The sequence below is a fragment of the Copadichromis virginalis genome, linkage group LG7, assembly GCF_057382275.1.
Source record: "Copadichromis virginalis isolate Kocher_CV1m ecotype Utaka linkage group LG7, C_Virginalis_male_GT1.1, whole genome shotgun sequence".
Classification (NCBI taxonomy): Eukaryota; Metazoa; Chordata; class Actinopteri; order Cichliformes; family Cichlidae; genus Copadichromis; species Copadichromis virginalis.
This window is the reverse complement of record NC_140624.1, coordinates 31,911,069-31,929,561: the sequence shown is the minus strand read 5'-3', so window position 1 is coordinate 31,929,561 and position 18,493 is coordinate 31,911,069. Positions and strand designations below refer to the sequence as shown.

Here is an 18,493-nt window from a genome sequence, read left to right as displayed (position 1 = left end):
GGCTCCCAACCGGCTCTTCGGGTTGTTTTGTTGATTTAATTAATTTATTATTAGGCAAGGCAAGGCAAGCTTATTTATATAGCACAATTCAACAACAAGGTGATTCAAAGTGCTTTACAGAGACATTAAAAAACAAAAACAATAAAAAGCATGATTTAAAATTGATTTAAAAAAACTGTAGATAAAATCAGAACAGTAGATAAAATCAGTAGTTAAAATATAAGTTTTGAAATTTAAGCTTAAGTGCGGATTTGGTGCTTTATTCAAATGCAGCTGAGAATAGGTGTGTCTTCAAATTGGATTTAAATAAACTGAGTGTTTTAGCTGACCTGAGGCTTTCTGGGAGTTTGTTCCAGATATATGGCGCATAAAAGCTGAATGCAGCTTCTCCGTGTCTGGTTCTGACTCTGGGAACTGATAAAAAACCGGATCCAGATGACCTGAGGGATCTGGAAGGTTCATACTGGGTCAGGAGGTCACTGATGTATTTTGGAGGAACAACCTCCTTCTAAACGTCAGTAAGACAAAGGAGCTGATAGTGGACTTCAGCACTAAGCAGGAGAGGAACTACCAGACCCCCGTCATCAACGAGTGCCCAGTGGAGAGAGTGGACAGCTTCAAATACCTCGGAGTTCACATCACGCAGGACCTGTCATGGTCCTGTCACATCAACTCCGTGGTGAAAAAGGCCCGTCAGCGTCTCTACCACCTCAGACGCTTGAGAGACTTCCAACTGCCCTCCAAGGTGCTCAGGAACTTTTACTCCTGCACCATAGAGAGCATCCTGACGGGAAACATCTTAACCTGGTTCGGAAACAGCACCATGCAGGACAGACGAGCTCTACAGAGGGTTGTGCAATCAGCTGAGCGCACCATCCGCTCCAAGCTCCCTGACCTGCACTCAATCTACAGCAGGCGGTGCTGGACCAAGGCCAGGAAGATCGTGAAGGACCTCAGCCATCCCAACAACAGACTGTTCTCTCTGTTGAGGTCAGGAAAGCGATTCCGCTCCCTGAAGACCAACACAGAGAGACTGAGGAGGAGCTTCTTCCCGCAGGCGATACGGTCTCTCAATCACACCACCACACAGTACTGACCCACACATATAGTTCTTACACACACACTGGACTTTCTGGACATTGTTTTCACTTCATCACTTAAATCACTTTAAGCATATTTGCACTGCACAAGACATAATGTGGATTGCACAACACTGGACATTATATTCTTCATTTCCAGTTAATACTTGTACAGCTGCTGTTATTGTGTATATATTTATTTATATTTATATTTCTTCATACATTCTTATATAGTTCTATATTCTGTATTTTGTTGTACAGTTATTTTATTTTCAACTTTAATTTATATATTTTATCTTATTCTTTCCCAGTTAAATTTACCCTTCATTCTAATTTGTGTTGTACAGTTATTTCATTTTTAACCTTAATTTATATTTTATTCCTTCCTAGTTAAATTTACCCTTTTTAATTTTTCATATTTATTACCTATCTTATTCATAGCCTTTTCCTTTTTTGTTTTCTTTAGGTCACGAGCAGTTGTCCAAGCATTTCACTACATATCGTACTGTGCATGACTGTGTACGTGACAAATAAAATTTGAATTTGAAATTTGAAATTTGAAATTTGAATGCATGGACTAGTTTTTCCAGGTCCTGTTGAGACATCAGATCTTTTATCCTTGAAATATTCTTGAGGTGATAGTAAGCTGACTTTGTTAATGTCTTAATGTGTTTTTCTAAGTTTAGGTCTGCATCCATCACTACACCCAAATTTCTCGCCTGGTTTGTGGTTTTTAGGTGTATAGATTGAAGTTCGCTGGTGACCTGTAATCATTTTTCTTTGGCACCAAAGACTGTTACTTCAGTTTTGTTTTTGTTTAGCTGGAGAAAATTCCTATGATAGTTTATTTTGTTGTTCTTTATAATCTGTGAAAGTGGGAGCATGTAAATGTTAAACAGAAGGGGTCCCAATTTTAACAACTTTGTTGTTAACAATATTAACAACAATATAAAATTATGCACAAAAGGAATTACTAATGTAAAAAAAACGTGGTTTTATTTATATATGTTTATACATAAATATATACGGTGGCCCCTAGAGACAAAGCATGTACAAACTCCAAAGCACATTTCTAGCGTTAACTGAATTTCTAAAACAGAGCTACTAGATCACTTAAATTACACAATTGAAAGCATATGTGTGTTAAATATTCAAATAATTTTTTAAAAAAAAGTTCATTTACCTGTTACTACCACACACCAAATCTGGTCGTTGGTACTTCCTGGCTTGTGTGGCCACCAGGTAACAAAAGCTCAACACTGCGCCTAGCACATACAAAACACAACAGCACTTCTGTTGTGTTTTGTATGTGCTTCAGGGTTTGTACGTGTTTTGGAGTTTGTACGTGCTTTGTCTGTAGGGGCCACCGTAAATATACTTTTATTTATTCACTCCACATAAAATGTAATAAATAAATCATATAATACAAAAACCATTATTTTTACATTTCAACTTTTAACTATTTAAATTTTCAGTTTTTTCCTTTAAACAAATTTAAAGTGAAACAACACAAAACACTGCAAACCACAACACAATAAAATATAAATTAAAATATGAAAACAAAAAGAAGATGCACATTCTCTGGCCTGCATGAATAAACTTTCTGAATCCTTTTACCTTTCTAATGTGTCGTTGTTGTCCCTGGCTCTCTTTCTCTCTCTCTCTTCTAGTGATGTTCGATTCGTGAACGAATCGTTCAATACTCGAGAATCACTTTACTGACTCGTGAATCATGAATCACAAGCCCAACTGACTCACTGACTCATCCCTGTTTCTGTTAGCAAACTAATTCGCTTAGTAGAAATATATCTAGCTTATAATTCAAATTGTGGGGGGGGGGAACAACAGCCAGTTTCTTAACAAAAGCATTTCTGCTCTGAACTGGAAGAAAAAACCCTGAGTAGAAGCTCACATCAAGAAAATAGCGAGCGAATGTATCACTCACTCACTCACCCCCTCCCTCCTGGCTCACAGCTTCTTCTTCTTCTTGGTTGGCATCCAATGTTAAGGCGCATTACCGCCCCCTGGCTCACAGCTCAGTGGACATTTAGATGAGAAAATATATATTTAACACATTTAAGGAAAATACTAATGAAATAAAAATAAACAAAATAAAAGTTTATTAAGCAATTTTGATAGGAAATTGCTTAATTTTAGAAATGTTTTTGCTCTTTTTTGCTCTATAAAATAGTTTTGTTTTTTTTTAATCATTCATCTTAGCAGTGGGATTTACATGAAAAGAGAAACAAATTAAGTTTGAGTGAAAATGTAAATTTTTTGCACTCTCTGGTCAACTGACTCAGTGAATAAAATGACTCAAATCCGATTCACTTTGGTGAGTGACTCATTAAAACTCGATTCAGTAAAAAGAATCAAATTTACCATACTCTCTTCCTCCCGCTCTGTTCCTGTGCTACTGCGAGTGTAACTACCACCCCTCCCCTCTCTTCCGAGTGCAAAGCACAAGGCTTGCGTGCGGAGTGAAGCTGAAAAAAAGTGCGAGAGAGAGGGTGAGAGAAAGGAAAAAAAAACCCACGGCTTTTGTCGTTCACTTCAAAGAGCCGGCTCTAAGAGCTGGTTCGTTCGCGACCGACACATCACTAATCTCTTAAAGCTGCTAACACAGTCTATCTGAATCATACATTTGAGTCCACCATTAACAATTAGCCCACACTGCCCTTGACAACATCAGCATCATACATAGGGATCTCCGACCCCCAATTAAGGTGATCAGCTACTGGTCATTGCAATCTTACCAGTTATATGTTTGCAACAATGTTCGGGATAGTTCTATTGTTCAGTGCTCACTGTTTGTGGGAGATTTCTTCATTTGGGATCTGCCTGGCCCGGGAGCCGCCGCCAGTCCCAAAACACATCATGCCTAGATCTTTGCTTATTCCATCTCACATTCACTTTCAAGAAATACTAGCTGCATTTCTGTTAGTGAAATGATGTCTGCTACACTTGACCCAGACATAAACACCATGCCAGCTGTGTACAAATCCAACATAGTTCAGTACTGTGAACTTCACCACATCAAACTAACCAAACTGTACCAAATGGTTTAGCATGCCTGCTTAAATGCAAAGTTTGATAACACAAAATGAGTATACTTCAGTTTGTTTTACAAGATATTTCATAAAAATATAATTAAGCAATATCTGGGTTATCTGACTTAAAAACTTTGAAGTTACATTACATTTTAGATTACATTCTAACATGCTGAGCAGTCCTTACCTTTGAAACTCCCAATCCCGTCCTTCTCCTTACATCTTCCTCCATCTGTGCTGCACATTATCATTTCTTCCCCTCTCCTCCTGGGAAATACAACTGTGCATTTAGCTAGCTAACACATTTTGTAAAAAAATTGCACAGAAACAGTTTGTGTGCTGATATTTTTTTTTTAGATGTGTGGAAATTTGCGCACACTTTTTAAAAAGTTGCTATTTATGCTCACTCCCTTGGCAGTACTAGCTATATGCTGAAGCGCTGCTGTCACGTTTGCACGATGAACCATCACAGAGAAGAAAAGAAAAAAGGATGTGTTGGAGCTGTAAACTACGCTGTGAGATGTCTTTATATTCTTATTACTGAGCATGCAGCTCCATGCTGTCACCAAATATCTGTCTGTTAGATTTAATTGCTTATTAACTGAAGTGGCTGGAACGCTGTTTTCGCCCATTTTAGTCGCTGGTTAAAACTTTTTGTCTGAAGTTCATACAGAGAAAGTGTGACAGTGCTGCAGCTGAAATTTCAGAAAGTCCAGTATCCTTTGCATTTTCACTTTGTTATAGTTCGACTGCTTCTGACTGCTGTTAGACTTTGATATTTTGGACCAGTGTGGGTCATGTGCTTACTTTTACCCATTCTAGACTGGATTTTCTACATCTCAAATTTAAGTGTATGTAAAGAGAAATCCCACCATATTATTAGTTCTTATAAAATTGTCTCCACAGTTATTAGGGCATTGGTGCCCTTTCCAGGTTGTATAACCAACAGAAAGAACAACTATTATGTTGATAATCTTGTGTTTAGAACAATGGGTTTATTGTACAACCTATATTTAACAGCCTGTTAAAAATGCTAGAAGGTAAAGCATTTGGCATATGGACGATCAGACATATAGAACATGTCCACGTGTTGTGAACAGTCACGTTTTCAGAGTATTTACTAAATACACCGTCACCAGGCGTTGACAAGATTACCCTATTCAGGCTCTGCCACGTGTAGCTGACCTTGGACAGGGGTGGTAAAAATACACACTTTCATCACTTACTTGTGTTAAAAATACTCTAAATGAAGCTGAAGTACTGATCTAACTTCTTTACTCAAGTGAAGGTGAAAAGTACAGGCTTTGAAATGAAAGAGGGAAAAAGTGATTTGGGCGACAGTTTTTTTTTCTTTTCTTTTTTTCTTTTTGTCAGGCTAACAAAACCTCAAGTCATATTATAATAAAAAAGGAATAAAAGTTTTTATTTCAACTCTAATTCTAATGAGTGTACTCAACTTCAACATATTATGTAGAATAAAGAAAACACAAAGGGAATTAAAGGATCCGGCTGTACGTGTGGTTTCCTGCGGTGTAAACGGGTGAAAGCTGTGGGAGACCTAAAATCGTCTGTGGTGGTGCAGTGTGGGGAAAAGCAAAGAAATAAGCCACAATGATTTCTTCTGTGAGCTCCAGTAGGTTCTGGGTGCAGACAGTGATCAGCTGATCTGCGCTGCTGCCAGTCTTAATTAATAACTTAACTTTCCAACACCCACACATGTACAGTTAGTATAAAAATGTACAATCAATGATTGTAATTGTAATCCAATGAGCAAATGTAAAAGCTGTAAAATGTAAAAGCTTGCTTGAGTTTAAATTGACGTCTGTGACCATGAACACTAAAACTTCACCATATTACTGCACTATTTCCATGCAAGCCATGTTAAACTTAATTACTTTATCAACATCATCTATAGAACTGTCTAATTACAGTTTTTTCTGAATGCTTAAACCCTAACTGTGATTCCTGTAGCACAATCTCTAAAACTATTCAGACTTATAGCAAAACCACTCACTGAGTTTGCAAAACTAAAAGCACAAAAACTGCTTTGCACTCAGTTTGCAATTTTGTAACACACACTTTGCAAAACTGTAGGCACAATTCACTGCACAACACTCAATTACCAAATTTCCAACACACTCCTAGCAAAAGTATACACATGTATGGCTATCATTAACACTAATTCGCCAACTGTCTGGCACACTTTCACATGTGAAAACTTTTTTAGATAATTAGTTCACTTTGCAATCAGCCTAAGCACTATATGTAGCTCCTGTCAGCCACCACGCGGACAAGTTCTTGTTTACAGATGATTTATTCAATGTTCGGCGACAAGATCACTCAGCGTCGTCATCATCATCATCATCGTGAGAACTACCCAAACAAAACAATTACAATAAGCAACATGTTTACAATAACTCTTATCACAGTAAATCCAAACAACAAAGGTATAGACACATAAATGCCTTTTTATGGCACTTTCATTGAAACTGAAATTAACAGAGGCACCCTGAACACACCTCATTGCCTGCTGTAGCCAAACGGGAGAAAGTCCGTTCTTCGCGCGAGCCGCTACTCCTCTCAACGGTGATTCCACAATTGGGTTTAATTTAACTTAACTTAACTTATGTGTTCTTTAAAACTTAAGTCCAGTTTAAAGCAGTAGGACGATGCAGCTGAACTCACAGAGCGCCATGCTTCTCTGCTCTAGTGTCACCACAAACTCAGTCCGTGCTGCACGTTACTTCCGCTGCCACCAATTACAAAACAAAGTTCCACAATTAAAGGAAACTTACAAATATAAACACAGGAAAAACATTGGAACACTTCACTGTTAGTTACACTATAATACAGGTAAGCTGTGTGTGCGGAGTACAATGGAGGGAGCAGAAAGAGTGAGAAGTAGAGGAGGCCGAGGAAGAGGACGTGGAGGTGAAGAAGTAGGATGAAGAGGACGACAAGGACAAGCAGGAGCAAGAGGAAAACGAGGAGGGGGGAGAGGAAGGGTAGGAAGAGTAAGAAATAGAATTGCTGATGACATCAGAGCTACAATAGTGGACCATGTAATCAACCGTGGAAGGACCCTGAGGGTAGCTGGCCAACGGGTCCAGCCTAACTCGAGCCGCTACACTGTAGCAAGTACCATAAGGACATCTTGAAATGAGAATCGGTTAGTACAGTCACTTTGCACAAAGATTTGTAGCACTGCCATATGCTGATGAGAAACACACCAATACCATTGATGTAAAAATACTGAAATTGTTACTTTACAGAATTGCTAGGTGACCAGATGCTGGGGGCAGAGGAAGCATGTTCACTGCAGACCAAGTAACCCATATAGTCATTATGGCGATTGCAAATAATCCTATACTTGGAAATAAACACTTGTGTTTGTTTTGATGTGTTTGAATAAACACCAGTACTTGAAGTTTGGCTCCCTCTATGCTTATGGATCTATGACAGAAGTATGAGCTCAAACTGACATAGCCTACCTTGTGCACAGAGACAGCAAAAGCCAGATGTGTTTTGTATTCATACCATCAGTGTGCAGTTGGCGCATTGTGTGCTTAGTAGATGATGGCTTGTGTGTACTGTTTGATACGGAAACACCATTTTTACGAAGGTGTGAAGAGTTAACCTAGCTGTGTTCGCGTTTGCAAGAGAACTACAATGTTTTGATGATTGGGTGACAGGTTTTCTTATTTGTGTGAAGAGTTTTGCAAAATTAGCCAATAGTTACAAAAAATGTGCTTAAGCAATCAGAAAAAACTGTAATAGCCTAGCGCTCTCTAGTAAGGACTCCAGGCACTCGTAAGTAATCCTCTAATTTATGTTATTGTATGTCAGTCAGTAATATCCATCATTCCTATTAGTTGCTTGAGTTGCTCACCTCAAAGTTAAAATAAGTTTAAGGTGGTATCTGCACCCCACCCTTTTTTGTACCAGTTATTTCACATGGAAAGTTACTGGATGTTGGTAAACTGATGAGTTTCCTAAAGTGGAAATGCAGTTCCCAGTTCAATTTTTCCTGTATTGATTTTGTTAAAATAAATATTTACAAAAGGCTAATAGTGATAATTAAGGCTAATTTCAGAATATATGTTTTTGGTTGATTTTTGATTCTGCAACTCTGCAACCATGTCCGAACATATCTGGGTCACCATTTTTAACTTTTTTCAAAAAGTTTGTTGACTATAAATAAAGTGATTTATCAACATTTGTGCACAGCAGCTTCATTACCAGCTGTTGAGACTGTGCTTTTTCCCCAGTGTGTCCCTCTGTGCTGCCTTGCAGGTCCCTGCTTGCTGGAGTTAATCAGTTCACCTGAGAACACCTGGCCAGTCTCCCTGGAGCATTAAAAACGTGGCCTTCACTCTGCATATTCTCTCTCCGTGTTATCTGTCGGTTGGTTTTGAAATCAAACCTGCTGACCAATCAGTTCTCTTAAAAAAAATAGTGTAGACGTTTTTCATTAGCATCAAAAGTCTTTGCCTTTCCGGCAGCAATAAGTAATAAAGAAAAATGCAATTCTAGGAATTCAAACATTAATTACTTGATTTTTGTATTTTTTTTTAATACTTTCTTTTTATTGTTTTTCTTTAAACATTATACAGGGGGGTAGGGGGTAACAACAAAACAGAACAAAAAAAAAAAAGATAAATACAAGGGTAAAAAAACAAAAACATGTTGGATCACCTTGTTTCTACAATTTGATCATTTCTCGTTATCAATGTGTTGGTTTTTATCCTGTTGGGTTTATGTACTCAGTCCATTTCTCCCACTTTTGATGGTATTGATCTTCCTGAGTCCTTATTCTGTAGGTCACTTGTTCTATAATTTTGATCCATTCATCCTGTGATGGTGGGTCTAGTTTTGTATTTTTTTGGTGCGTGTTTACAAGCAGAGCCCTATTTGTATTTTTGAAACTACTGTCAAATTTGTAAGGATGCTAAGCCTGTATTTGAATTATGTTCGTATTTTATCTTAACACTGGGGTTTGCAGTGTTTTTGTCAATGTCTAGTCATGGTTGAGAAATAATTTACAGTTTTTTCTGATTGCTTAAGCACATTTTTTGTAACTATTGGCTAATTTTGCAAAACTCTTCACACAAATAAGAAAACCTGTCACCCAATTATCAAAACATTGTAGTTCTCTTGCAAAAGCAAACACAGCTAGATTAACTCTTCACACCTTCGTAAAAATGGTGTTTCCGTATCAAACAGTACACACAAGCCATCATCTACTAAGCACACAATGCGCCAACTACACACTGATGGTATGAATACAAAACACATCTGGCTTTTGCTTTCTCTGTGCACAAGGTAGGCTATGTCAGTTTGAGCTCATACTTCTGTCATAGATCCATAAGCATAGAGGGATCCAAACTTCAAGTACTGGTGTTTATTCAAACACATCAAAACAAACACAAGTGTTTATTTCCAAGTATAGGATTATTTGCAATCGCCATAATGACTATATGGGTTACTTGGTCTGCAGTGAACATGCTTCCTCTGCCCCAGCATCTGGTCATCTAGCAATTCTGTAAAGTAACAATTTCAGTATTTTTACATCAATGGTATTGGTGTGTTTCTCATTGGCATATGGCAGTGCTACAAATCTTTGTGCAAAGTGACTGTACTAACCGATTCTCATTTCAAGATGTCCCTATGGTACTTGCTACAGTGTAGCGGCTCGAGTTAGGCTGGACCCATTGGCCAGCTACCCTCAGGGTCATTCCACGGTTGATTACATGGTCCACTATTGTAGCTCTGATGTCATCAGCAATTCTATTTCTTCCTCTTCCTACCCTTCCTCTCCCCCTTCCTCGTCTTCCTCTTGCTCCTCCTTGTCCTTGTCGTCCTCTTCATCCTACTTCTTCACCTCCACGTCCTCTTCCTCGGCTTCCTCTACTTCTCACTCTTTCTGCTCCCTCCATTGTACTCCGCACACACAGCTTACCTGTATTATAGTGCTTAGGCTGATTGCAAAGTGAACTGATTATCTAAAAAAGTTTTCACATGTGAAAGTGTGCCAGACAGTTGGCAAATTAGTGTTAATGATAGCCATACATGTGTATACTTTTGCTAGGAGTGTGTTGGAAATTTGGTAATTGAGTGTTGTGCAGTGAATTGTGCCTACAGTTTTGCAAAGTGTGTGTTACAAAATTGCAAACTGACTGCAAAGCAGTTTTTGTGCTTTTAGTTTTGCAAACTCAGTGAGTGGTTTTGCTGTAAGTCTGAATAGTTTTAGAGATTGTGCTACAGGAATCACAGTTAGGGTTTAAGCATTCAGAAAAAACTGTAAAAATGAACATGGACATTACATTGATGCTGGTTTGAGGTGCAGTGCTTTAAAAAATGTATTAGACCACCATCCACTGTAAGCTTTAAACCTCAGCTGCCCTAAATGAACAGGAGAGGTAATTACCAAAATCATTTGTTTCTGTAGTGGTTACCTGTCTGCGGGAGCTTTAATCAAAAATAATGTTTTTATTGCTAAAAGATAATTACATTTGAGAACTCATGGATAACAACAGTATTTATTTTGTTGCTGAAGAAAAGCAGAAACAGGAAAACATCTTTTGATGAGATGCTGAATTTTTGTTATTTATTTACATTCTTGAATTGAAAAATTAGTTTGGTTGAGTGTTAAACTTGATAAATTTCTGATTTCTAAAATCTGTGCTGGTTTCAATTTTTTTCATGACAGGTGGTCAAATAAAGACACTGCACCTGCTGTGGAAAATTTAACAATAACCAGCAACACACCCAGTGAGCTTGATTTGAAGTGGGTTTAATAAACACATTGCAATGTGGAGAGAGCATCCCAGTGAAACACCAGGACCATCTCTCAATTGTAGCCACCGCCCTTACATCTTATATACGCAGACACAGACACTCTTAAACAAAGAACATAACACAGCAGATCAATTATTAGCAGATCCTTAACTGTTCAGTCTAAGAAAAGCTCCGCCCAGCCGTCACCTCCTTTAAAACAGGATGTCCAGAGCCCTCAAGAGGAAAATGAGTCTGCTGTGAAGGTGCAATAAAACTTGGGCAGGAGTGCTCTTACTATACTAAAGTGATATGGTTAAGACATGTGATTAGTACATCTGCCACCACACACCTCTTGCACCAAATGTCTTGTTAGACTTTCTAGCAAGAGAAAGACTGTATTCAAGAACTGTTTTCTGCTATTCATACAATATGATACAATAAAGCAAAAGAATAAGAGGAAAAAAATGCACCAAACTGATGACAAACTCCTGTTTCTTATTCTACAGAGCTCAAGCATCCCTGGGTTTAGCATGCTGACATCAGATACAGAAGTGATATTTGTAACCGCATTAAATTTTATTTTATAAAATGTTATAAATATTATAAAAAGCTTATAATATCTGGCTAATTTCCAAAGCTTGATGCTGATCTCAGTTACCTCCTTCCCTGGGAGGTTTGCAGATGTAGATCAGCTGCGAATGATGCTGATTTTCTGTCTGAGATATAAAAACATACTTTAGTGGAGTTTTGTTTAGTTTGCTTAGTTTTTTAATCAATGTAATTTTGTGCTGTTGAAAATTGAGCTTAATACTAATTATTAAATCTTAAAGTTAAATGGCACAGCTGCCCAAACAGCACTACAGGGTTATCATTTTGGTATGTTAAACCATTTGAACTGTTTGGTCACGTTTGATGAGGAAACCATGACACTCATGATTTTGTGCCCATTTCATTAAAAGAAATATTACAATATCCTTGTAAAACTATATTTTAAACAATATTAATTTTTAAACAAATATTGGACCGTTCTGGGTAATGAATTATACTTTTGGGAGAAGAAAAACCACACACACACACCACCACACACAATGCCTTAGACACAAACATTAACAATGTTTGTGTCAACAATTATTATCCATCAGATTCCCCGAGTCTTAATGACAGAACTGTGATAGATGATGCGTGACTTGTCAATTGTGTTGACGCAGATCACTTATCAGCATAATTGTATGAATTGTTTTCTTGAAAGGTTATATGATGCATTGCTTTGATTTACAGGACAGAGGATGCTGCATCTTCTTCTTCTTCTGCTAAAGGTGGTGATTAACTCGTTGACCTCAAAGCGTATTTATTCTCTATGTTGTCAGTGCAAACACTCTTGGTTTACCTGTCCAAGTCAAAGACTCGTGTGTGACTGTGGATTTGTATTCACACTAACATCTATGTGTGTGTTTGTGAGAGTGTGTGTTCTTTAGAGTAAGAAAGCTGATGCTGTCTGCAGTGGAGGGTATTTTATCCTGACTCATTACAGTGTTGTGTCGGGTCGTCACCTTCACCGGCGAGGCCTCGCAGGTTAACAAAGGGATGATGTGACGGATTACAATGCAGGCACAGATGGTGTGTATACACACACACCCATACTCATACACACACACACAGGTTTGTGAGGACGTGTTTCATAAACATGCACTGTATATTACAAGGATTCAGGGACCATTATTAAAATGTATATAACTGCTAACTGGTTACTATTTACAACCTTTTACAGGTATTATAAGAGATTCTGAAATACAGTAGATTTAAGCTTGTGTTGCTGCAAATAAACTGTTTATATGACAGTTTAAAAGACAAAAGGATACTCAAAAAGAAATTCCAACAAAAAGAAAGACAAGAAATGCCAATAAGAGATGAAATAAAATGTAATTTCAGGCGGACTTAAAGCAGAAAGAAAGAAAGGAGAAAAAAAAAGAAGAAATACAGCAGAAAAACAACAGTTCTTTAAGCAATCATGAGAAAAAAAGAATTGTTTATCAGAGTTAAAGTTAATTTATTGTTTAGAAGTGAAGGCAGGATCTCTATTTATACTGGCGAACCCAGTGTCATGACAGTGTCATGAGTGGATCAGAAGGAGTCTGAATTCAGACTCAATCATTGTAGTTTATTTACAAATAGAAAATTCTTTATGTTGTCAGGTGAAGACCTTATAATAACTGAGGGAAACTGTCAACATTTAGACAGCCACCTATGCGCAAGCACTTAGCAACAATGGAAAGAAAAAAACTCCTTTTTGACAGGAAGAAACCTCCAGCAGGCTCATGGAGCTCCATGCCTGTGGCCATTACAATTTGGGGTGAGGGGTGGGAGACGGGACAAAGATGAGATAATGAAGTGAGCCAGAGATTAATATTAAGTAATGATTAAATGCTGTCACGGCGGGGATCGCCAGTGCGGACCCAAAAGCAGACACGGGAGAAATGAACTGGTGTTTAAACAAAAAGGCCGCCTTCATTCCGGCTGATACAAAAAACAGAAAAACAAGGCAAGGCGAAACTAAACTGAAACCTAAAGTAACTGTGAAAACCATGACAAGAGACAAGAACATGAAACTAAACAGGAACAGAATAATGCAACTATGAAATAAGCCAAACCTGAGCATGAACAGTGGGAAGTGAAAACTCTGTGACTTGATATAACCTGACATGAAGACAAACAGACGACCCAACAAAGATCAGAGGGAAGACAGAGAACATAAATACACAGAAGGGTAATCAGGAAACACCTGGGGAGATACAGGTGGCACAATGATCATGAAGCCAAAGGGGAAAGTACAACTAAACACACTGAACATGGAAGCACCAGACCTTTCAAAATAAAACAGGAAACATGGAGAGACATGAACTAACACGCAAGCCTGACACGAGAGACAGAGAGAGGGAGCGAGAGAGGGAGAGGGACAGAGGAGAGAGACACAAACAGAAAAGGACTCATAAACAAGGAGACATAGGTGAAACTGTCATGGTCCTGGGCCATGTGGGCCCAGTATTCTTAGTTTCTTGTATTTTTGTATTTCGTTCCTTATTTAGGTCATGTTTCCTGAGTTGTCCTGTTATGTTGTTCCTTATTTGACTTCCCCTTGTGACTTTTACCCCCTGTGTGCCCCTCTATGTATCTGTGAGCCCTCATCTCCCCTCCTTGTGTTTCATTCCATGTTTCCCCAGCCCACTATGCCCGTGCTCTCTCTCTCTTCCTGTTTGCACCTTTGTGTACTTCCTGTTTTACTTTGACAGTCTCCTGTCAGTGTTGTTTACTCCTGCCATGTCTTGTTATGTTTGTCTGTGTCAGCTGTGTTCCTATGTGTGGCCACTTCCCCTGATCATCCCTCTTGTGTATTTAGTCTCTGTGTTTCATGTAGTCTGTGTCGCGTCGTCTGTGTTCTCACCCCCATGTTTTCACGATCAGTCTTTTTGTGATCATCTTCGTCTCAGAGTTCTCTTAGTTTGTCACAGTATTAGTTTTCCCAGTTTAGTTATAGTTTAGCCACGCTATCCCTGCTGTGTTTGTATTCCTGGTCTTCAGTCATATTAAAGGCTCGCTTTCTGTTAAACTCACTCCCGTCTACTCACTTGTGTATGCTCCTGGGTCCATTACACACACCACCGCACGGCCTGCCTCTGCAGAACGTGACAGTACGACGCGACCATGCCGGACCCAGCGACACAAGAACGGGAGATCATCCGGACAGTGGAGTCGCTATGCGGCAAGTGGTTGCGGTGTTCCAGAGAGGAGGAACGGAACGAGTTAGCCCGCCAAGTAGGGGTATGCGTGTCCGTATTCCCTTGGTTATGGGAGGCACTGCATCCCCTCGTCATTGACTTTCTCGTCTCCTCTCTCCAACTCCGCCCGCAACTACAGCGGTCCTGTGTGCGTGAGCCGTCGCCAGAGTCATGCGGTAGCTCTGTTTCCCCGCTGCCTCGTGAGCCAGAAGCCGTCAGAGTCGGTACGGTGAGGCTCACCGCCGCCACACCCTCGGCTCACGCTCCATCGGCTTCCGCATCCTCGTCACCGCCTGACTGCACTACGCGGATCAAGGAGATGCCAGCTGCTATTGACTTCGGCGAGGAGGAGCGGCAACAGGTATTACGGGCGTATCGCGAGGACGAGCTCCGTTGGAAGCCCTGGCTCATCCCCGAGGAGGAGTTCTCGCCAACCGCCCTGCCTCGCACCTGCCGCCCGCCCTCGCCGCCCCGATCGGACTACTCATCTCCTGCTGTCTTTCTGGCACGGATGTGGTTGGAGGACGAGGAGCCGGTCGCTATGGAAAGTCAGGTTTTGTCCAAAGCCGCTTCAAGGAAAAAGCGGCATTCTCGCCGCCGTCGCGCACCGCTACGTCCCGCCTCGCCCTCCACGGAGCATCACGGGGATGCTGTGGGGGTCCTGGATGTCGATCTCGAGGAGCAGCAGCACGCCGCATACGCACAGCTAGAGGAAGAGTTCGGGAGGGAGCCGTGGCTCGCCCCTGATCGTGATGAGCGCTCTTTCCGGGGAACTCGACTGGCTCTTGGGGGTCCCCGGAGTTGCCAGGGACTTCCACCGCTCACCCCGCCCGCTTCCACGGATAGAAAGAAGCGGCACTCTCGCCGCCGGCGCTCTGAGCCTCAGCCTAAGGAGGTCCCTCAGTTAACCCTTTAGAGCCGATCGGAGCGGGAACGCTCTGTTATGCGTAACTATTTTTAAATCCCGGTAGCACTGCAACCACGTAAGCTAGCGCAAAAATTTTTTTTGCATATGAAACCGGAGGAGTTGTACTTACATATTGTGCCATCAGCTTGTCCTAGGTCACGGTTTCCTTCCACATAAAGCTTTGCAAAAACTGCATAAAAAGCGCTTGCAGGAACAAAAACATAATATTCCAGAAACACGCTTTGCCGGTCCGATCAGCTGTTCAAAACACTTCCTACCTTGGAATAGACGTCAGCGCGAACTTTTGCATTTCCGCCATTACCTGGCCGAAACCGGAAGTGACGTCATTTTCGCGGAAATGTAGTCTTTTTTGCGATCAGGGCCTCAGGGCCTATACTGCTCTTTTTAAAAGTTATCTTTGACTTTATGACTTTCTGTGTCGTTTCTGGGATGCTTAGGACTCATATTGCACTGCTGGAAATAGTTTATTTTGATGCATATGCTGCCTTTTTGCAAATTTGCAGTATAATATTTATTTTCGTTTTTCCTGCAGTGTATAAAAATTGGTGTATTTCAAAAATAAAAATATGAAGACACTCAAAATAAATTTCCTGTGGTGGGAAACTATTTTGTGCAACTTTTTTGTATTTACAGTTTTGAGGGATAAGCCTCTTAAATTTCTCTAACTACAAATATATGTTAAAAAATCAAAAACGATTTTCAATTTTTTTGTAGTTTATTGCACTTTTTTGCAATTTATGTAATTACTATGCACTTAATGAATACATATTATTAAAATCTGGGCTATAATGGTTGTATTGATGTATAGCAACTTGAAATGCTCCCAAAAATGGCTCCACAGCATGTAAAAATATAATATAAGCTCTGGCGGACTTGGTTCTATGGTAGGTCTTAAAGGGTTAATGCCATCTGAGGCTTTAACTCCCATCAGCCATCCAGCCGTGAGTACCCCTGACTCAGTTTCTGACGTCGTATCTAGCCCCTTAGCCAAAGACCTCAAGTCAAAGGGATTTTCTGAGTTAACTAGTGATGAGGACGTTACGTCTCACACAGTGAACCTGCAATCGGTGGGTTTTTCAGGAATAATGAAAGATGCTGGGAGTAAGGGGTCAGACTCAAAGTATTCTGTATCAGACGACTTTCGATTTAATGTGTTGACATCCTTAGCGAGCAGTCCTAGTTGTGTGGGTGATCAAGAATTAAATCCTATTACCTCAGACAATTTAACGATTACCAAGCCACCTCATGCCAGGTTTGAAACTTTGCGTGAACCATCTACCGAGTCTGAAGAGAGACCGCCCAGCTTTCCTCAAGGAGCAACTACAGACTGTTTGTACTGTGCTGAAGTCTCTGAAGAGGTGGGGGCAGCAGCTGTCCAGTCAGCACCCGTCCTAGTTTTGTCCCAGACTCCTCTTATAACGGAGGTGAGTGACTGTGCTTTTTCATCTCATGAGCCTGATATAGTGGAGTGTACTGGGTTGCCCTTTTGTGGGCCCAGCTATGAAGAAACTGGTGCCAAAGACTGCTCTACCATTAATCATGATTTCATAGACACCCATGCTGTGACTGACCTAACTCTAGTTACGAATGAGGGCCAGTCAGAGCAGTGTTGTGATAATGAAAGGACTGTGTGTAACTGTTTTGAAAAACCACACAATGAAACCACAGACAACGTTCTTGACCCTGTAGAATCCAGGACTTTTTCTAGTGTTGCTCCCATAGCCGCACCACATGGAGCCAAGGTTCATGAGACAGCGAAAGGGGTTCACACGTCGACTGTACAGTCTGCTTCTGAGCCTGCTAGGAATGGCGTGAGCTTTCTCTCCGCCTCAGACTGTTATCTACCGCAGCCAACTCGTACAGCCGAGACGGAGTGTTACCCCCGCGTGCAGATCGTAGTGGAGTCTAGTACCATATTCCCTGATGGTGGGATTGCAGACAGTGCTCAAGACCAAATGCACAGGAACGTGAGCTCTGATGCTACTGCTTCTACCATGAACTATTGTGTTGACAATACCGACAGGGAGTTGGCATCTACCACTCGAGTTACCGAAAGTGTTCATGACCTGAGAAATTATGTTTTCAAAGCTTGTCGTGCTAACAGTGTTCTATGTGCTGCCTCACCAGTCGCTTCTGAGCTTAAGACTCTCCCCAGGGCCTCCTAAGATGCCACGTCAGCTGGAGGTTCCGAGGGGCCCGTTCAGCCTCCCGTCTCCGCTGGAGGGTCCGAGGGGCCCGTCCAGCCTCATGCCACGTCAGCTGGGGGGCCCGAGGAGGCCGTCCAGTCCCACGCCACGTCAGCTGGGGGGCCCGAGGGGCCCGTTCAGCCACCCGTCTCCGCTGGAGGGTCCGAGGGGCCCGTTCAGCTGCCTGTCTCCGCTGGAGGGTCCGAGGGGCCCGTTCAGCCGCCTGTCTCCGCTGGAGGGTCCGAGGGGCCTGTTCAGCAACCTTCCTCATCAACTGGGGGGCCCGAGGAGCCCGTCCAGCCACTAGCTGCTCCATCAGCTGCAGCCTCGGAGTCTCCGTCCCCGGCTTCCATGCCGCCGCCCGCTGCAGCCTCCGTGTCTCCGTCCACGTCGTCGCCTGGTCCAGCTCCAGCCTGTGCTTCGCCTGCTGCAGCTCCAGCCTGTGCTTCGCCTGCTGCAGCTCCAGCCTGTGCTTCGCCTGCTGCCGCTCCAGCCTGTGCTTCGCCTGCTGCAGCCTCCTCTTCGCCTGGTCCGGCTCCGGCTTCAGCCTCATCTTCGCCTGGCCCAGCCTCAGAGTCTTCGTCCTCGTCTGGCCCAGCCTCAGAGTCTCCCGCCTCGACTGGTCCTGTGCCCACCGGGCCTCAGCCAGTACGCCTGACACTGGAGAGCCGCCGCTGCCTTCCGCGCGGCCGGCCCCCTG

At 41.6% G+C, this 18,493-nt stretch overlaps 1 long non-coding RNA gene across 2 annotated transcripts in view; it reads right to left on the bottom strand.

Annotated features, from left to right (window-relative positions):
- The window catches only part of LOC146705408 (uncharacterized), a 40,009-nt gene extending 33,136 nt beyond the window's left edge, over window positions 1–6,873 (bottom strand). For both annotated transcript variants that reach the window (XR_014921363.1, XR_014921364.1), the window contains exons 1-2: window positions 6,649–6,873; window positions 4,317–4,396 (exon numbers count right to left, since the gene is read on the bottom strand). This is a non-coding gene — a long non-coding RNA (uncharacterized LOC146705408). The remainder of the gene's footprint in view (window positions 1–4,316; window positions 4,397–6,648) is intronic.
- Between the last annotated feature and the right edge of the window lie 11,620 nt (window positions 6,874–18,493).